Here is a 21,512-nt window from a genome sequence, read left to right on the forward strand (position 1 = left end):
CGTGCAATCACGAACAGGTAGTGGGTGATAAGGCAGTGGGGACAACCAAGCAGAAGGAAAGCACGGTGTTCTTGGTGCATGTTTGCACCCCGCCAGAGGGTCGGGCAGGAGAAGGGTTAACGCGAAGGCCGGCCGTCAGTCATCGGCACATGTCATGGTTTTGTTCAAGCTCCACCGTTTCTGCGTCACCAGGCAGTGAGCCCTTTCAGGGGTCTGACCCCTGATTTTGCAACCTCCCCACTCAACAATCAGCTCCTCGGAGGGCAGCCATCCAGGGGCACAAAGGAGGACAGAGAGTGGGTCGACTTGCTCCATAGTTTGTACAAAAGAACCGGCCGTGACTCCAGGGAACTCGCTCCGATTCAAACGTCACCCTGTCATGTCACACAGTAACAGCGAATTCCTCAGAAACGGGCCTATGCCTGCAGTCGTGAGCAACCTCATTAAAGAAAGTGCAGACGGAAGAAACTATGAGTTTGAATTAACAATTAACAGCTCTCTTATTGAAGTGCATCACCATCCACGGCACGCGGTGGTGTTTTAGCTTTCTTTCTAAGAGTAAAAAGGGAAGGCAAAACATCAAAAATGGTTGGAGAAAAGTTTCAGAACACAAGGTCATTTTAATTCAGAGTTTCCTTAAAAGCGCCATCCGTCCTGAGCTTTCATATTTTGTTCAGAAAGGTCGTCTCTTTTAAGCCTTGTCATTAAAGACGGTTTGCTCTTTAAAGTGAATTATCAAAGTGTGTAGAAATTGCGAGTTACTGAAACTAAAATGCATGATCAATTTTAAGTCTGCTAACTAAAGCTCACTTAAAATTGGATGTGCTTTTGTCCTGGCAGACCCTTTGATAAAACCAAAAAAAGATACATGGTTGGTCAATTCAAAGGAGGAAAAGAAGATAATTAGAGAAAACCTCTTTTCAGCTGTTGAAGTGGTTCTTGGATTTGGAGACCCAATGGGCAAACAGTGGCACAGGCGGGAATGGTACTTGAAAGGTAAAAACCGAACATCACAAATTTTGACTGGTATTGACGTTCTTCACTGTACTATTTGCAGAACTGAGTCAGACTTCGGATCCTATCATTTAGCTCTGTCATGGAGGAAGAGAGGTGGGATTTGGAACCTAAGACTAAAGGAATTGAGAACTCTGGATCCCTGACCAATGTCTAGGTCACTTGAACATTCATTCTCCCAGAGATTTCAGTTTTAAGCAAGCATTTCCATCAGGCAAGTGTTTTAAGACCACAGGCCCAAGATGTCGCTCTAGACTCTGCCGTCTTTAGAACTGACCTTAGTCTAGACGTCAGGCTAATAAATACCCTTGTATCCTCTTTGGGAGTCTACCATTTAGGAGAGGTCTCCTGGAAAACAGCTAGCTGGACACAAAGACCTGATGAGCGAGTAGAAAGACAAGGCTACCTAATGAGAAGCCCAATATATCTAATTAGCTGAATGTGTTCACGTAAGTGAGACCACGTCGTCCATACTCCTTTACTTTAGGCAGGAAAGGAAATGAGTTCATAGGTGGGGTCTACCAATTAGCTTTGTTTCCCTACGTAATTCCCTTCCCCTGTCTGGGCCTCATTTTGGCAATCTGCAACATGAAGGGGTAGAGCGATATTTCCCAAACTCCACCATTTCAGTCCTATAATTCAGGGTTTCCCACACGAGTATTCTATCAAGCTCTGTTCTGTATGACTTGTCTTGACGTATACAGATGTCATATTTAGGAAACGTGGCATGCCGTATCCCCCTCTTGAAGGTTCACATTCATATCACCCAGTCAGTCATCCGTCTAATAAATGCTGAGTACCTACTATGTGCTAGACGGCACATTAGCCACCTCCAAAGTTAGTGGCTAAACGGTAACGTAGCATCTCTCTGGGTGAAGAGGGTTGACCAGGCTCAGCAGGGCCGTTCTCACTTGGGTTTCCAGCAGGTGCCGTCAGATGTCAGCCGGGTTACCACCACGGGAGGCTCAGAGGGCTGGAACCCATGATGAATCGCTCACAGGGCGGCCGTCAGGAGCCCCCAAGAGCAAGCCCCACGAGAGACCAGACGTGGAAGCCACGAGCCACGGGCCCAGGAATAGCACAGCATCTCTTCTACTGAACTTTGTCCAAGACAGAGCCCACCCAGAGTCAAGGGTAGCAGACGCAGCAATGTCAAGGGATCCGTGGCTGTCTGTGGCCTGCCACACCCTTGGATAAAGCGACCTATCTGTCTTTGACCTGGAATGTCTCCTTAAACAAACTGACCCGTGGAAGACTTTCTCTGTAGTGCACCTATTTTATGGACCAGGGTTCTGTGAGACGCTGAGAAGAGCCCAAATCTAGGTGGTTGCTAAAAAGTTTCTTCCTGTGCAACATTCTGTTGGTCTGCACTTTATTTCTACAATCACAGGTGACACAAGATTTGGGAAGCCCTGAGTTAACGAGTATTCACTGAGGCCGTGCCTTCCTCTGTTGATTCTTTGAAAAGATGGTAGGGACCACAGTTTGAATGTTTCTCTCAACTCTTCTCTGTTCGGGGCTTGGTATGCATTGTTTACTATAATTATCTTAGCAAATGTATTATTATAAAGGTCCGCTGAAACACGTACCCTGTGCTTAGCGTGGTTTTCCCTTCTTTCGTGGAAATATCAGGCGCATGGAAGGGTGTGGTCTTGATGAGCCTGTGAGGGAGAATTCCCTGAACCACAGAGCACTCAGAAACTACTCAACTAATCATCCAGATAAACAAATGAATCAGCCTCCTAATTGCCCCGTTAGCTTTCTCACCACTGCCGGGTTATCTCGATTCCTGCCACTTATCCCAGCTCCCAGATCTCACCGTCGTCGGAGTCTGAACCCGGGTGGGGGAGGCAAACGTGTAACTGAAGCCAAGTTACTGTTCCTCTGCCTTCTAACTCCAGATCTTACCGAACACTGCAGTTGATGGATTGATCCGACCTGGTGATCGGCTTGTGTGTCGGAAACATCAGAAGCGTTGGTTTGCCCGGAGTTCAGCTCTGTTCAGCACGCAGAGCCTGACACAGTAAGGGGGGAAAGGAAACTAGAAAAGACATCGTCTCCCCAGGAAGAGGAAGTCTTTTCCTAACAGGGCGGTAGAGAGTCCCGAACGTCTTGCGCTTCTTGCGGAAATACCTTGACATCGACAAAGATGTCTCAGAAGCGAGTCTGCATTCCCCGGTTTGGCTTCACGCACGTTGACTGAAGCTGTCACTTACCTGACATCAGCCCTGATGTCGCTCTTCAAGTTCCCTGCAAAGTCAGGTTGCAGTCCAGCGTCCCGCGAACGTCTCGTGTTTCCCAGCTACTGCAGTGTCACAATCCTGTGTGCAATCCTTGTCAGAACTGATAATGTGGCCCATCACATACCATTGTGTTTGCAATAAAAATATTTATCCAAGCCGGGTGCGGTGGTTACCGCGTGAAGCCTGGGCCACGACTGCCGCTTCATGTCACCACCTGCTCCTTCCCAGAGTTAAGGATCTGGTCGCTGCTTTCTGCCTAGAGTGGTATTTCTGACGATGTTAGGGAACCTTTGTCTGACTGAGTTCCCACTTGTGTTATCTGATTGTCTTCTTCGGTATTTTTATTGATGCATTTGGGCAGGTGAGTTTGGAAGCTGCTGGAATGCAAATTGGGTTGATGGAAGGAATTTTTTTTTTCTTTCAAAATCATTTCTGTGATATTATTTGGGGTGTGTGTGTGTGTGTGTGTGTGTGTGTGTGGTTTTTTTTTTTTTTTTCTAATCGGCTAATTAAGACAGCAAACCCAAGTAGACCACCTACTGCTGGCCCCTGCTATCAGGTGCTTTCCCTCTGACCATCTAATGGTCACCGTCTCTGCCTTTTTATTGGTAAAGGAGAAAGATTAATTGGCCTCATCTCTGTCTCGCATTGTAATTATTGTTCTCTCCGTGACATCACCTCTAATGTACGAGGAACATTTTTACTTCACGCAAGCTCTACATCGAGCTCAGCCCTTCAAAACTTGAACGTTTTGGCTCCCAAATTAAGTACCCTGCAGACCTTTGCTGAGTGCCTCGTCTGTTCCAGATGAGACACACAAAGATAAGTAAGATCTGCTCCCTGCCTGCAAAGGGCTTGTAACCCATGTGGGAAGATAAGACATCTAGAGGAAGGAAAAAAACAACAACAACAACGATAAGACAGAGCATGATCTTTGTATAAGAGAAATGCCAAGTATTCTGGGAATTTGAAGGAAGTAGTAACATTTTGAAATCGCCCCTCAGGAGGAGGTGACATTTTAGTCTGGACGTTGGGATAAGAGTAAGATTTCAGTCGATGGCAATGTGGGCCGGGCGTTCTAGATGGAATCCTAGCCAAGAAAGTCCTTCACAGGCTCTACAATCACATGCTGGGAGAAGAGTAGCGTGAGAGATTTAAAAGGTGTGTTGGGGGCGCCTGGGTGGCTCAGTCGGTTGAGCGTCCGACTTCGGCTCAGGTCACGATCTCGTGGTTCGTGGGTTCAGGCCCCACGTCCGGCTCTGTGCTGACAGCCCAGCTTCGGATTCTCTGTCTCATTCTCTCCCTGCCTGCCTCCCTCTCTCTCTCTCCCTCAAATAAATAAGCATTAACAAATAAATAGCCAAATAAAAGGAGTTGGAGGCAGATTGTGGCAGCCAGACGGAAGTCCGTGACCACCGTCAGTGCTGAGCAGGCCTCCCAGCGCATGTGGTGAAGGGCCTCGGAGTCCGAGGGGTCTGGAGCCGGGCAAGTTGCTGAGTCTCTTGAATCTCTGTTTCCTCTTCTCAGAAGGTGGAGGAAATGGTAGAAACATGATTGTGAAGATTAACTGTGATAAGTGCATTTTAAAAGTCATGCAACAAACCTTCAATAAATGAAGGCTAAGTTTGTATTTTCTGCCAATCCTCAATAATTTCATGAGCTAAGTATGATTTATGCTGGAGGATACGGAGGCAAAGAGAAGCTTGGGAATTTGCCCGCAGCCTCACTTCTAATAAGTGAAGGGAGCAGAAGTTGGAACCCCTGTCCCTGTGATTCACTCCTCCTGTATGGCATTGCCTACACGGATGAGGAGAGGTCCGGACTTTATGTTCTAGAAAAACAGGGAGCAATTAGAGTTTTGAGCAAGGGAGTGACACCAGGAGAAACTGCTTCAGGAACACGTGTCCGGACGGCATGAGGTGGGGTAGTCTGAGGGTGGAGGCAGAGAAGAGGACAGGACGTGCGTGCGGGAGTCCCGTAAGTGCCACCACATCCCCAGGGAGAGGAGCATCTCTCTGTGAACAGAAAGTAGGTCAAAGATTCAAGAGCTACCGTGGCACCTGAATGAATAAGATGATTGTAAAGGAGAAAGAAACAAATGTAGGACCAAGGTTTCCAGCCTCAAGAGATGCGGGGCCCCAGCTTTGGGAGTGGGGGTGACGAGTCTGGGCGTAGACATGCTGCACTTCATCAGGTAGCTGGAAGCCTGGGTCAGGACCCAGGGATTAGTCAGTCAGGAACGTGTGGGTGAGAGTTGGTGCTGAGAGAGTTGATCGGGTCACCAAGAAGGGGAGAGGTTTGGGGGAATCCGAAGAGGAGACGGAGGGGGACAGGCGGGGACCAGAAGGGGGCGCACAGTTGCACTGACAGCTGAAGAGTTGAAAAGTAGAGATAAGGAGAGGGCTGGCGGCAGGGTGAGGCACAGGGTGCTTAGTCCAGGGCTGAGAAGATCCGAGGTTTGCCCCTGAGGACAGAGGCGGGAGGCGTGTGGATTAGAGGAGCCCTGTAAATTCCCTGGAGGTCCAAACTGGACGGCGCGGTGCCTCTCAGACATCCACAACCCTGAGATAAGAGGGGGAGAGCCGGGTTCGGAGTTCTGAGGGCTCCTTGGGGATCGGAGGCTGGGTTTCCTCCTTCGATCCCAGATGGCAGCTGGCAGTTGGCAAAGGTTCCCCCGAACACCAACCCCGCAAATGCCCTGGAGTTGGCATAGGCCCGGCCATGCGGATGGGTGTCGGGGATGGTCTACGGAAGTTTAGGGACATTGTTTTGGAAAGTTCAGCTCTTCTGTCCTCACACGGTCTTCGCCGATCTGTCCATCTTGCAGAGTCACTGAATGAAGTTAGCCGTTTTTGCAAACCGGCCCTTGGGATAAACCATGACAATAAAATTGATGACGTTTACTGTACGTTCAAATATTTTTTGTTTCTGGCCCCCACCGATAGGGACTTATTGTTGGTCTTCAGGCAATTTTATTTTTACAACAGCGACAACAAAAAGTCAACTTGAACTCTACATTCAGGTAGAACTTACAACCCAGAGTTAGAATACTTGATCACAAAATTACACTCTTTAATGTCCCATTCCCCGCCCTCCCCCCACCCTCCGCCCAAATCCCAAACAGTTAAGAAAACCGAGTGGATACGTTTTGAGGGTAAACAAGATTGCATTAAAAACTGAGCAAAATAGAAGGGCAACAGAGGGAATTTAGAGTGGAAGACCACAAAATGAAACAACTTTTTAAAAAGGGAAATTAAACAGGGCGCCTGGGTGGCTCAGTCGGTTGAGCGTCTGACTTCCGCTCAGGTCATGATCTCACGGTTCGTGAGTTTGAGCCCCACGTCAGGCTCTGTGCTGACAGCTCGGAGCCTGGAGCCCGCTTTGGATTCTGTGTCTCCCTCTCTCTGCCCCTTCCCTGCTCATGCTCTGTCTCTCTGTCTCTCAAAGATGAATAAACATTAAAAAAATTTTTTTAAGGGAAATTAAACTTACTAATATTCTAGAAATATGGGTGAAACTTCCTTACTACCTGAAGCTATTTATTTATTTGTTTTTTGGGGGAGAGAGAGAGAGAGAGAGAGAGAGGGAGAGAATGACTGGGGAAGGGGCAGAGGGAGATGGAGGGAGAATCCTAAACCATCTCCACGCCCAACACGCAGCCTGACATGGGGCTCAATCTCATGACCATGATAAGTTCATGACCCGAGCCAAAATCAAGAGTTGGATGCTTATCCCACTGTGCCACCCAGGAGCCCCCTAAAAGCATTTTGATGCCCTAAATTTCTTTAATAAATTTTGTAAATATTTACCCCACAATGTCTAGAAACCATAAATGTCTTCCTTTACTTATTTTGTAATAGGTTAGCACCAAAATTTCCTTCATGCCAATTAGCTCTGGATTTCTTTCCTCCACCCACTCCCCACCCTACGAGCCCCCCCCCCCCAACTCAAGCTACAAAAAAAGAGAAATTGGAACCGAGTCTTGACTTTAGAGAATGTCAATATTTGTCTTGTCCGTTGCAGAGATCAGCCGTATAGACAGTGAGAGGGAGGTTTGTAGACATTGACTTGGGGGTTCTCTGCTGCCAGAAGTGATGCCACTTTTCTGCCAGATGGCATCAGCCAAAGGCAAACTGAGCAATGCCACGAGTCATTAGCAACTTGATTTTTGAATACTTAGCACTCTGGATGGATAGGATGTGCTGTTCACCCAGGCACTTCAGGAACAACTCGAGAGGATCCCAACAATACTGAGGAAAGCATTGAGTTGTGCTCCTAGAAATATGTGCAAAACTGGGAATAGCATTTACCTCTGAGAGGAGTCTTTGAGCCAAAAACAAGTAAAGCCTTATTTCAGGTTGGCTTGACTGTAACACCATCTAAATAATTCCATTTTATATAAACTTAGATTTTATACTCTAATTCCTACTTGGTCATAATAGTTTTATCTGTGATTACACCCCCAAGGGTAGTTGAATTTTACATTATGCCTTCCGACCACAGGAAAGAGAAAGTATAATTCGACTGTGTCTTCAGGCGAGTTATTAAATATTTTATTGTGCAAGGATAGTTCACGATACTTTATTTAAGGCAAGAGCTTGTATGGTAGACAAATTTAATTTCTAACACTGGTGGAAATTGGCCTTCAGGCTACCTTCTTAAACTCTGTGTGCCTTACCTTCATTATCTAGATAAATAGACAAGAAATAATGACTATACGATTATCAAATTAGTGATGTGTTTAAGATCTAGAAGTCATACTGGAGAAATCATGTAGGCCATCTTGAAAGGGAAATGCCATCGACAGTGGCTGCGGACAGCAGTTTCACATTCAGCGCTGGTCTTGGCACGCATCGCTGCCCTAAGGTCTTCTGTTCACCTGATTAAAACCACAACTTACCACCAACACATGTATTCACTATGGCCTAAATATGTCAGCTATACAGTCTACCACTCAAGGTCAAGGTTGGTAGTCATTCATCTGACTCCATCTGCACCTTAGAAAAGAAAAACACACCCTCTTTGCAACACTCACTGGGAAAAAAAAAATCATCAAGTTGGGGTGCCTGGGTGGCTCAGTTGGTAGAGCGTCCAAGTCTTGATCTCGGGGTTGTGAGTTCAAGCCCCACGTTGGGTGTGGAGGCTACATTAAAAAAAAAAAAATTCATCAAGTATTAAAGTGTTTTCAAAACACATGGGATGTGTGGACTCTTGAATCAACAAAAGAATAAACAGAAGCCATAGTTTTGGAAATAAAGCATTTCATGAAAATGGAAGACACCAAAATGTGAAGCATGTATAGTGCCGATTCTTCAGTTGTAAGAGAATGTGATAGGCTCATTTATAAAGTAGAAAAGAATTTTGATGGCAAAATAGAAACCTAATGAACCCATATGCTTCAGAATCCAGCAGTTGTTCAGACTAAAGACTCCCTTTTCTCCCAAATACATACGAACAGGAAGGCCTTTTCAGTGCCACCAAAGCAGTGTCTCCTCACTTCTGGAAATGAATTTGTTGGTTTGATGTCAAAGTGCAGGCAGGAGAAAGCCTTCAGAACCTATTCCGAAGCATCCAAGAATTCTACAGAAAAGTTAATAAACGGAAGCAATGGAATCTTCTGTCCCCCGGCAGTTACCACTTGATGGTTTTTCTAGAGCATCCGTGCGCATTGTAGCCAGAGTACCTGTTTTCTAGACATGACCCTCACTTTGAACACAGTTCCCAGGCCCTCCAAGGCAATGAAACACCCTGAAACAAAGATGCCATTGTCGGCCCAACGCCACTGGACTCCTGTTTTAAGAAAACCCATCCAACAAAAGCCTTCAAAAAGGAACATTACGATCTAGTGTTTATGAGCGATTTTCCTGAGGTCAAAGATCCACTACCAAGTGGCCAGATTCGGTCTAGAACCCAAGTTTTTGGTTTCATAACCCATAATTCCCCACTCCCCTTATTGCTTGTCCCTTCCCGTCCTTCGCCCATAATGTATTAGACACGTTAATTTAGCTCTGAGGCAAGGATTTTTTTTCTTCATAATGGTCACACTTGGGCCAATATCCATTTTCTAGTTTCTTTGGTATTTTATGTGCCTTGTGATCTAGAAAGGCTAAAAGGTCTGGCTAGATCTTCCTGGCCCTGGCAACAGTGTCTGTTTGGAAATGTGTTATAAGGCATCAAAGCTTAATTTCATAAACCATCTGATAAGATATTTTACAGAAGAACCACACTTGCCAGAGAAGAGGCATGTGCAAGAGTCTGCTATTGGGCAAGAGTATGCGAAATGAAGAGGGGATTGCAAGACAGGAGTCCTGGCATCACTTCCAGATGCTCTCTGGCCTCAAGCAAGTCTCCTTCCATGCCTGCTCTCCGCTTCCTCTCTATTCTCCAGAGAGATCCTCTCCGGGCAGTGGGAAAAGGGTCCACAAGGAAGCCTCTGCCTTCCAAAGGCAGCCACTGCTAGAACTGAGTAAGGCAGTTCTTTGTCTTTGCAATTTCACTTCTTTCCCTTTATTTGCAAGGTTAGGGTAGCCATCTTAGATAGGCCTTCAATTCTCCTGGAAGCTAGTGGGTTCTCATTCCTGTAAGCCTTGGAGCAGCGGTGTCAGGGGAAGAAGTAGGGAAAATGAGAGAGTGCGTTGTGCAAGCCCTTGATCTGTATCTCGTGGGTCCTTTGTAACTCCAAGATCCTATGACAAAATCCTAGGATGCAGATAAGTAGCGGCACTTGGGCAATGGGAGGGAAAAGTATGAAGCAACCAGGCGGATCCTTGATTTCCAGCCATAAATCCTCACACGGGGACATTATGTTTAAAAGACTCTAACGCGTAAGGATTTGGCCTCCCTGTTGCTGCCATGTCCGATTTCCATCTGGAGATGGTAGAAACGCAAGCTAAGGATGTGAATGAAATGTTGCTGGTTTCTGGGGCAGCCGGAGACGTCACGCGAGAAGGGAAGAAGCAGAGCTTCCTGTTTTCCATGTTTGGGTCTCCCTGTCACTGAAGACAGATTAAAAATCTCTCTCTTTCTCTCATTCTCTGTCTCTCTCTCTTTTTTTTTTTTTTTTTTTTTTTTTTTTTTTTTTTTTTTTGCTTGAAACGAAATGCTTCAAGACAGCCTGATATGCAGATCATTTCCCATGGGGCCAAGGGCTTCCGGACCCATCACATGTCGTCAGGGCACAGGATTACTTCAGAATAAGCCTGGAGTCCCCATCTCTTCTCTGGGTTGCGCACAGGTTGCAAAAAAAGGGTGTAGGCCATTCCTTGAGAGAGCCTGACCTCGGTCGCTGGCTGTGTTTACCCTTGAACAGCGTAGGGCATACCAACTTTGAACTAAAAAGCACTCGCAGGTGGGCCGATTGGGAACAATCTATTTTCTGAGGGCAAAGCCACTCTTCCAGGCCTTTCTCCAGAATCATCACAACCGCTCTGTGAGGTGGACGCCATCGGCTCTTCTTGACAACAGCTGAAGAAGTGAGGCTGAGAAGCTCTTTCCCAAGGAGAGGCAGTCCTGGTGGTAGAACAGGCACTCGAACCCAGGTCTGTCTCATGAAGACCTTCCCACTGACCCAGCAAGAGTAGACAGTGGTCCTCACCTGTGCTGCACATTAGATCATCTGGGAAGCTTTTAAGACACGCCCAGGCCCGTTGTTCACCCAAGACCAATTAAACAAAAACCTCACGGCTGGCGCTGTGGCCGGCTGATGTTTTCAAAGCTCCCAGATTATCCCAACACTCAGCCGGGGACAAGAGCACTGCTCAAGGACCTTCAAGTCCCAGACTTGATAGACACTTAGAAGAATCCCCAGAAAGAATGGAGAAGGAAGTCCGCTGTGAAGAGGGATTCCACCCTACACGTGCCAAAATTGGCCACTAGGTGAAGGCTTGGTTGATGCTTTGAAGCATTTTCTGTCGCACAGGCGTGGCCCCAGTGCACTGTGGTGTGAAGGGTCCCGTGGAGTGTGCTAGAAGCACATCTCTGTCTCAGCTGTTGATATTGGGGAAATAAATCGGTGAAGATAGGAGGTCCCCTCTGCACAGCTTGGCCATCGGACCGCCTGTGGGGGAGGAATGACTTGGGGGGTGCTGAACCGCTTCAAAATCCAGGTGCCAGGCAGCGTGAACTTGAAGCAACCCGGTGGGGTCGTCTCTCCTGCAGATGCTTTCACTGCCCTTGTTGCTCCTTGCATTGGGAAGGAGTCCAACACACCCTCCCATCTGCCTCTCCCAGCCTGAGCTGGGGCTTCTCCGAATGTCCCCTCTCCCAAGAACCTGCCCGTTGTGAGAGCAGAGAAACAAAGGCACTCAGATTCCCTATGCCCACCCCCACCCCATCCTCCACTTATAGGGACAGAAAAACCTGCCTCCTAGGATAGCTATAGAGTTAAAGACAGTAATTCAAGTAGTGTGCCAGGCCAGAGCCAGGCACTGGCAAAGCACCCCGTGAATGGTGATGGAAGTGATGGTGACAAGGAGGAGGAATCCATGTACTGACCCGTTTTCCTCCCCTGTTTGGGTGCCCTGCCCCTCTAGCCAACCCTGGTGCCTCAATGCCGTGTTCTTAGGAACACATGGAAAAGCACTGAGCCCAGGGCCCCTCGCACTACAGGAAGGGAAGGGTCCACTACCTACGGAGAGCATCTTGCAGCCCAGACTTTTCCTGATCATCCCGTTCATTCACAGCTCATTTTAGGACCAGCCAATTCGTGGCCAGGGGACAGAGGGTGCAGAGGACTCTGCCCTTCACAGCACACCTGGGCAGGACAGAGCATGACGAAGGGACAGGAGCCTGCCCCTGAAGCTTGAGTGGCTTCAGATCCCGGTCCCGGCATTTACTAACTCTGTGACCTTGCAATATGACTTGGTCCCTCTGAGTTTGGTTCCACTGAGTTTAGTCCCCTCTCCTGTATAACAGCATACAATGCATACCTTGCACAGGGTTGTACTGAGCTAGCCCCACCAATCCCCCTGATGTGTTATCCCTCCAAGGTGACGCATCGCCCCAACCCAGACAAAATAGTTACCTCTCCAGTGTCCCAAGATGAACAGAAGGCTGGCGTAGGCAGATTAGCTAAGCAAATATGCCTTTTACCAAAATCCCTAAAATTGAGTCCTGAGTCCCCTCCTTCCCCTTCAAGGCCCCTACCTCCGCTTGTCCTTACTTCCACTCCAGTGCACATCCTGTCTCCAAATGTAAAGAACGATAGGACCCATCACCAGTTGTTTTCAGATCCCAGGGAGCATTGGATCAACCCATTCATTCAAAGGAGGATCCCATTATATCGTGCCCATCCACTGTGTCTTCATAATGACCAAAGAGACAAGGGGGTGAAATGAAATTTTCTAATTGAAAATCAATAGGACTTTTCAATCTTCATTTTAAAGTTCTGTTTTGAAAAGGCAGCAAATGTTACACTAAATCTACAACATATGTAGCCAATTCAGATGCCTCCCCTCCAGTGGCAACCTCTGTCATGGGTGACCTAAGAATTGTGGTGGCTCCCCAGTAATAAGTGGTCCTTGTCCTTATGGGGTTGGCCAGTGCTAGCAAGAGAGAGGAGAGGCTAAGAGTCAGTTATACTCCAGCCCACTCACTATGAGACTTAATCCTCACCATTTTGTTCTTCGGGAAATGAAGAGTGCCGCCCACAAACACCACGGAGGCAGAGTTTGAGGAATTTCATCCCTCAAAGGGACCACAAAATGACAAGCAGCCCAAGCTCTTGTGCTTCTGTGAGAGGTAAAGGAGGGAGATTTGCAGACAGAAGAAAAGCAAAGCTGGAGGCATCTCAGGATATCCTTAGGCCTAAGCCAGTTGGGATGGATTGGGTAGGGCAGCCATGTTGGACTTCATGAATTTGCCCAAGTTCACCAGACTGGAAGATTTCAGACCTGAAGCCACGGTCTTGGGCATTCATCTAGCCAATGACTTAGCGGACAACTCAAATGCCTTTTCCCTTCATTTGTTAAAAACAAAGGGAAATTAATACACTGCTGGTATTAGGATGGGCTGACTTAATTAGGCCTGGAGACCAACTCAGATGGGGTAAGATTTCTTGATGGAGTCGAAGCGGGATGTGAGGGAGAAAATGCAGATCACTCGAAATTGTGTGGCCCGAGCAACACAAAGCAAGCAGTTGCCCTGAAGTGAGATGACAGAACTGTGTGGACTGCTAGTTGGAGGGAACGGTCAGGAGCTCAGCTTTGATCCTGATACCTCGGAAACACTCATCGGAGGCACTGGGGGGCCAGAAGACAATGGATCATCTAGAAACTGCTGAAAAGATGTCAGCATCCTTTCAGATTGTTTTAGCAACTCTCTTTTAACCCCTACTCCCCTCTCTGACAGCTTCTGAAGCTTGGCTTGGAGAGCACGGGAAATGCACGTATGTACATGCGTGTGCTCAGTGCAATTTTATCACACATGTGGCTATTTTGTTTCATTGGCTTTTTTTCTAATAGGTATTTATTAGCGTAAGACATAGTTTTGTGCTAAAGAAGTTATAACCTGGTTAAGAAGATCAAGGAAACGCAAAAGCTAAAATATACATTAAGAAATGTTTTTGTTTTATTTAGATTTTTTTAAATTTTTTAAATGTTTTATTTATTTTTGAGAGAGAGAGAGAGAGACAGAGTGTGAGCAGATGAGTGGCAGAGAGAGAGGGAGACACAGAATCCGAAGCAGGCTCGTGGCTCCGAGCTGTCAGCACAGAGCCCGATACGGGGCTTGAACCCACGAACTGCGAGAACATGACCTGAGCCAAAGTTGGATGCTCAACCGACTGAGTCACCCCGGCACCCCTATGTAGCTTTTTGTATTGAATGTAATTTATATACAGTAAAGAACACAAAGTTTAAGTGTAGAGCTTGATTGTTATATATGTGTACACTGTTATAAGCATCACTTAGGTTAAGATGTAAAACATTTCCATCACCCCAGAAGGTTCTCTCCTGCCCCTTCCCAGTCAGTGCCCACAACCAGAGGTAACCACTAGTCTGACTTCTATAACCAAAGTTACAGTTTGCCTGTTGTGACACTTAATACAAATGGACTCGTGTAGTATGTCCTCTTTTTTATGTTTATTTTTATTTTCAAGAGAGAGAGCAAGCAGGGGAGGGGCAGAGAGAGGGGGACAAGGGATCCAGAGCGGGTTCTGACACTGATAGTAGAGAGCCCGATGCGGGGCTCAAACCCATGAACCATGAGACCATGACCCGAGCGGAAGTCAGACGCTTAACCGACGGAGCCCCCCGGGCGCCCTAGTATGTCCTCTTGTACCTGGTCTCTTTTGTTAACCAAACATCTGTGTGAGTTTCAGCTATGTTACTGCTCATGTTGGTACTTAATTTCTTTTTGTTGCTCCGTAGTATCCCATCATATAATATCCCACGATTTATTTGTCCATTTACCCACCGATGGACATTTGAGTTGTTTCCAGTTTGGGGCTACTAAGAATTAAAATGCTGTGAATATTATTATACATGTCTTTTGGTGGGTGTGTGCAACATTTCCCCTGGATGTGGACCAGAAGCAGAGTTAATGGGGCACAGGGTAGACAAATATTTAGCTCTAGGAGATACAGCTAAACAATTTTCCAAAGTGGTCGAACCAATTCCCGCTCCTATCGACGATGTTCGAGAGCTTCCGTTGCCTCACATGCTTGCCAACACATGGTATTGTCAGTCTTTTTAATTTAAGTCATTCTGGTGGATGTGTACTGTTTCACTTCTTATGGCTTTAATTGGCATTTCCCTGATGAGTAATGTGTCATCCCAGCACCTCGCAGGGACTAGAGCAGATCGTAGGTACTGTGTTCGCTCAATTAAAGTTGAGTCGCCTCACTTCCTGAAATGTAACTATCCCCTACCTTAAGGCCCTTGGAAATAGGGACTGCGTGCCTACATCATTCTTCCAAGGGAACTAGAACTGGGCACGGTCCTAGAATTTTTCCCAGCTTCCCTGGACAGTAAGATCACTGAGGACTGCCCCTCTAAACAAAAAGGAAAGTGGCTCCAAGTTCGTTCTACCGAGATGTAGCGCAACTAAGGTGAGAACTCAGGTCACCTGGCTGAATCTAAACCCGTGGCTGATCTCAGGCGAGCTGCACCTGATGCTTCCGAGAGGCCATCCAGGCCGGTACTGTTGCGTTTAGGACAGTAGCCTGTGGCCAGGTGGCAGATAAGTGGAAGACAGCTGCCTTTGCCTTGGGCCCTGGATTGAACCGACAGCTTTTCATCCCCACCTAGATATTAATCACTTTGCAAACTGCATGCCTGTTGCCAGCTGCATTCCTCGACGGCCCACGTTTTAATAAGGCCTGAGCACTCCTGGCAAGCCGGAATACAATGTGTGGATTCACCAGACAGGATTACAGAAGGGGCTTTTCTTTGCTGCACTAGGCCTGGGAGTCTGTGTGCATTTCTGTCCCAACACAGCATCTCCAAGGAGGCTTTCACTTTCTAAGAAGGATGCGACCCACTGCGCTATTCAGAGTGGGTAAATGAGAAAATGGGTTAATAAAATACATGCTAGAGAAAAAGAAAATAAGATTAAGGGGCTGATGTTTGGGCTGAGAGTGCTTTTCTGGGCTCCAGGAAAAAAAAGAACAAGATGATTTTTTTTTTTTATTATTATTTTTGGCCCAAAGGACGTCATGCCCAGAACACCACCACTAATCCAATTTTCCCGCTCTAACAAGTATTTTATCAACATTTCTTTAAAAGTTCAATTCTCATCCTGACTAGTCACTAGTTATTGATATATTTATATAGCTATACTTTTTCAGTCCTTTTGACAGAACTACGCAATGCTTCTTTGCCTTGACACAAGAAGAGTGGGGTGTGTTTGGTCTCCCATAACCACAGACTGGGGAGAGGGTTCTCACTTTTAATGGTCCCAGAACCTGTGAGTTAATTAAGAGTCATGTGGGCAGTATGGACATTGAAAGTCAGCACCCAGCACTGAGCGTCGGGCCCTTCCCAGCCTGATGAGAGTTAACTTTGGTGAACAGTCAGTAATAATTTTTTCTCCTTAACCGGGGAAGGGGGGGGCAGGGAAGGTACAGGGAAGCTAAGAGCCGAAGGTTTCGTCAGTTAAGACTCTTTCCCAAACTTTCAAGCTGAAAAGGTTTTTGAAGAGTTTCAAGCATGTTTTTGCAAGACATTAAAAAAGAAGAAAGGTTAAATATAAAAATTGAAGTTTGGCAGGCAGTATTCCCTGAACTCAATGCATTGCTTGTGGTATTTTGAAAAAAGAAAAGAATTTTGCTTTGAAAATGTCATACTCCAAAGAAGTTTTTGTAAGTTATTTCTAGGGGAGTTGACTCCTATTTAGTTGAACGGATGATTTGACTGTTCCTTTAAAGATATTTCAAACTGTTCCAAACAGTTTCTCTTTTTTGAACAACAGAAGACCTACCCTACACAGTGTTCCAGTAAAACAGGGTAGGAGGGAAGCCATTTCCATTTCAATGGAGAAATAATTACAAAAATGTTAAGATGCTAAGGCTCACACCTGATAATCTTCTCAAAAGATATGGCAGCATATGCCATTCGGCTGGCCCCAGAAAACCGCCCCAGATGTGAGCCCGGCAGTTGGGGGACTATTGGAACTTCAGGAACGCGGTGCCGCCCTGCCATCGACCCGACTGTTCTAGAAGATCTCCGCCTTTATTCTTCCACCTCGGATGGCCCCATTTCCTCCTCCCCTTCGGGAGGCGCTCCGAGAAGAGCGGATGAGCTGTCACGCATATGACTTGTTTCCCTTCGCATCAGGGACGGGATGGCATCGAGGGCTCTGGCAGTTCTAATAAGGAGCCCACCAGAGGTGGATGGCACCAAGAGTGGCAAGGCACTCTGTCGGGAGGGAGCAGGCTTTTGATAGGGGAGAAACCATCTGTGTGTGAAGGGAGGTGATGGGGCAGAACATGATTATGACAGACGGCGAGGGGACCTATTACACGCTTTTAGCAACACTGCGATCATACTGCGTGATGGCAGTTACCTGTTCTTTTCCACATGGATCATGATGCTTAGAGTATTCTTGCCGAAAGAGACTTTGGAGATGGCCTAGGCCAAACCCCTCACGTCACAGAAGAAGCAACCAGGAGAGGGAGAATCTAAACAGCTTGGCCGAGGCCAGGTGGCCAGCCGGTGGTAACCATGAGCTGGTCACGTGGCCCTGACACAGGTGAGCACTGTACATGGGGCACCTGGCACACCCACGTTACGCGACTCTAGGGGGGCTTTGGTCTGAGCACGGTGCCCGGCACCCAGTAGGCGCTCAATGAACGTTAGCGGAAATAAGTAGGGGACAACCTCATCAGGTGAACCACACATCCACTCCCACCAAGAGCAAAGGCCAAGGCACGTACACAAAACGAACGGGTTCCAGCCACGATCACTGTAAAGTGAACCCTATTTTCCCATGGCTTCTATCGGGAGACCTGCGTTACTGTCATTCGGGTGGTGCAGGGGAACCTCTGTGATTACTTCAGCCCATTAGAGCGTGCGTCAAGGCCATGGTTTTGATCCCCCCATGGCTCTTTCCATTTTCTTTGTGCCAGCATTAAAGATCGTGCCCTAGTCGGTCATTTTGTGTTTGTGATGGGCCACGGAGCCCAGACAAGATAGCTAGGGTGGATGGAGGCAGAGCCTTCGCAACTGCTAGATGAACAGGGACATTCAGTAAGGAGTGGAGTCCACCGGGGAATGAAGGTCTGGGTGGCATGTTGGATGCGTTTCGTCTCTGGGTGTGACGTCTCCCCAGCAATTTGAGAACGTGGTGGCATTTAGACTCTTCTAAGTTAAGAATGTCTCCTTCACTTTCATCGCCTCTTCGGTTGCCTCTAGGGCCAAAGACCCCCCCAACCCTGAACTTCCTCCTCCTCTTCCTCTTCCTTAGGGCCAATGGCTGGCAATGTCTACTAGGCACAGGTCGCATTTGCAGGCTTTACCAGTAGGTGCCCCCCTTCAACACACGGGGGACTTTCAACTTGCACCCGAGGTCGGCCACTTCCATTCGGCGAAACTAATCAGCATCCGATTTTTGACAATCCTGTAAGATTATGCTCTTGTAAAGCGAAGGTGACTGGAGTTCTCCTCGCCGCCCCCCCACCTCTGACCAATGGCAAGTCTGCCGGGGTCCATGACAGCAACCACAACCGCTTACTGGTGCCCATGATGTTACTGGCAGAGTGCTAGGACCTGAGGATACAAAGGAAGACACAATCGCTAAGAAATTTACAGTGTTTGGGGCTACGTGAAATCCACTCATTCTCATCCAGTTTTGTGCCCACAGAACAATTACTGGGTAAATAAGAGCGCTCTGAGCACCTGCTACAAGGTGCCAAAGATACTCACTGCCTCTGAAAATCACGGCAATTCTCCGAGACAGGGATCCCCCCTCCGCCCCATCTTATACGGTAGGACTTTGAGGCAGGGAGAGGTCGGGCAACTTGTTCCGGGAAATGCCCTCAGCCAACATGCAGCACAGCGAGGTGTAGACTCAGGCCAAATGACAGATGGGCCATGGGGCCCAGACAAGATAGCCAGGGTGGATGGAGGCAGAGTCTACACAACTGCTAGGTGAACAGAGACAATGCCAGCTTCCTGGGACGGCAGGGGTAACTCACCCTGGGTCTGCGGATCTTAAGTTCATTCTTTATTTCCACAGAAGCGAAAAGCATTCTGGAGTGTTCTCCCCCCTCCGCCTACCCCACCTGCATGCGAACACACACAGACTCACACATGTGTGGACACACACACGCATACACACGTGTACCCCATGTCCTCTCCAGTGGGTAACTGGGCGCCCAAGGAAAGGGAGCCATGGATCCTTTGGGTGCTGACCTGGGGCCTTGTCTCTGCTTTGAGGGCAGAGCCCTGTGGAAGCTTATTAAGAATGTCCCTGGCTTTGGGCCCTTCTGCTGCCTCCAGCAAAGCCACCTCTCCTAGTGCTTGTTCTGACACCTACTCTGATCACATGGGAAGGCTTCCTCTCTGAAAACAACATGAAAAGACGGCCTTTTACTTGGTTCCTGAAGTCAGACTCTCTCTCAGGCCTTGCAGCCTCTTTTGGAGAAGCTTCTTGGTAAATACGAGTTTAGCCTCACTTGATAATAAACATCCATTTTCTCCTGCTGCAGAAATATTTGTCACATTAAAAAAAAAAAAAAAAAGGCAAGATGTGAAGGGGAAACACTGGCATACCCAAAAGCGAGATCTGGACAAGGGATGTTGAAGAATCAAGCCAACCCCTGACCCCAGTCCCCCGAAACATCCAGGGTCACTGTTCCGGACTCCCAGGGTCTCTGTGCCAGCCCAGAGATCTCTCCCCTCACCTTACAGCCCAGCCCCATCCAGCTGAATTTTATATCAGGAGCACGGACAAGACTTTCCCAAAACCAACTATTAAAAATATTCTTCAGGGGCCCCTGGGTGGCTTAGTTGGTTTAGCGTCGGACTTCAGCTCAGGTCATGGTCTCGCAGTCCGTGAGTTCGAGCCCCGCATCGGGCTCTGTGCTGACAGCTCAGAGCCTGGAGCCTGCTTCAGATTCTGTGTCTCCCTCTCTCTCTGCCCCTCCCCCGCTCATACTCTGTCTCTCCCTCTCAAAAATGAATAAATGTTAAAAAAAAAATTAAAAAAAAATATATTCTTCATAGCACACCTTCCTTTTGTGAGGAAAGAACACTGAAAGAAATGTTTCAAAAGTATTCTAGAATAACCCAAAGCACACTAAAGCTCTTTAAAACAAAAACAAAAACAAAACAAAACCCAGGCCCTCCGTAAGTTTCTCCTCCCACCACCCTCCATTATAAACATCCCGAAGCATCTTAGTTTCCAATGTGCAAAAGATCGGAAAACCACTATAAAATGGAAAATCCTGAAGTGAGGACGCGAGATTACGGTTATTCCTAACGTGGGCCACTTTGGGCTCACCGTGCCTTTTATTTATTTATTTTTTTAATTTTTTTTCAACGTTTATTTATTTTTGGAACAGAGAGAGACAGAGCATGAACGGGGGAGGGGCAGAGAGAGAGGGAGACACAGAACCGGAAATAGGCTCCAGGCTCCGAGCCATCAGCCCAGAGCCCGACGCGGGGCTCGAACTCCCGGACCGCGAGATCGTGACCTGGCTGAAGTCGGACGCTCAACCGACTGCGCCACCCAGGCGCCCCTCACCGTGCCTTTTAAATCTTTGACTTCTTCACGGTAGAAAAGTTTGAGCCGTTGTAGTTCTGGCCAAAAAATGCAAATGAAACCCTCCCATTCAAGTGGAAGTTCCTCCAGGGTCTGCACAAATCATATTATAAAGCCGCTTTTATGTATCTAGAATAATTACACTTGATTTGAAGAAGTTGTTTTCTGTTAAGCTAACTTTAGCATCGATTCTAATTGGGAGCAGGTTCACCACCGCTTCCCAGACTCTGCTCACATATAGATGCACGTGTCTACATATATGTAGTACGTCGCAGATAAGCACAGCCCGGGACATCCACCACCCTCTACAGGGGCTGGAGTCCCCTACTTTTCTGTGACTTCTCATTGGCTGGGCTGGCGTCACCTGCCCTTCTCGACTGTCAGGTCACCACCCAGGCCCCCCCCTCCCCCGCCCCCCCCCTTTTCACACACCTTCACTCCCAGAAGCAGAACGGCCCAAGCCCTGTGGCTGCTTTTGAGTGACGTGCCCACATTTGTGACCCTTCTGGTTCCTTTAAAGCCAAGAAATGGAAGAGTGACCTAAAAGAAATGAGGGCTGAGGCTTTAAAGGATTACTCTCTCAGAGAAAAAGTTCAGTCCCTGCGAGAGAAGAGCCATAGGCCTTTGGAGAAAGTATGAGAAACATTTTGATCTTTGCACGTAAACGACTCTGCTTTTCAAAACCTCTGCTTTTTTTTTTTTTTTTTTTTTCCCAGAGTGCTAGCTGAAGTGTGTGCCTAAATAAGATAGAAGAAATAAAAACCCAAGGCAGAGGTATTTTGAAACAAAACCCAAGACAGGCTCATTTCAAATCTCATCAGAAGCATGTGCACTGGGGGGCTCAGAGCGGTTTGCCCTACTTCTTTCCAGCTCTGGCAGGAGGGCCTGACCAAGTCATTCCCAGGAACAGGAGAGTGTGAGGCCATTGCTTCCTGTCTGAACAGACTTGGGGAGCCACCAGCTGCCTCCCTTAAACCATGAGGCGCAGGCCCCGGAACCCAGGCCCAGGGGTCCAGCTCTGGCCCCGAGTTTAGAAAGCCCCGGCATCTTGCAGGC

General features: G+C 47.6%; 1 protein-coding gene across 2 annotated transcripts in view; it reads left to right on the top strand.

Annotated features, from left to right (window-relative positions):
- The window catches only part of CEP112 (centrosomal protein 112), a 467,190-nt gene that overhangs the window by 418,682 nt on the left and 26,996 nt on the right, over window positions 1–21,512 (top strand). Inside the window, exon 28 of one of the 2 annotated variants that reach the window (XR_006589711.1) lies at window positions 2,916–6,165. The exons of the other annotated variant lie outside the window; for it this stretch is intronic. The gene's annotated coding sequence lies outside the window, so the exon portion shown is untranslated. Of the gene's footprint in view, window positions 1–2,915; window positions 6,166–21,512 lie in introns of those variants that run through there. 2 annotated transcript variants of the gene reach the window in all.

Source organism: Felis catus, chromosome E1 (genome assembly GCF_018350175.1).
Source record: "Felis catus isolate Fca126 chromosome E1, F.catus_Fca126_mat1.0, whole genome shotgun sequence".
Classification (NCBI taxonomy): domain Eukaryota; kingdom Metazoa; phylum Chordata; class Mammalia; order Carnivora; family Felidae; genus Felis; species Felis catus.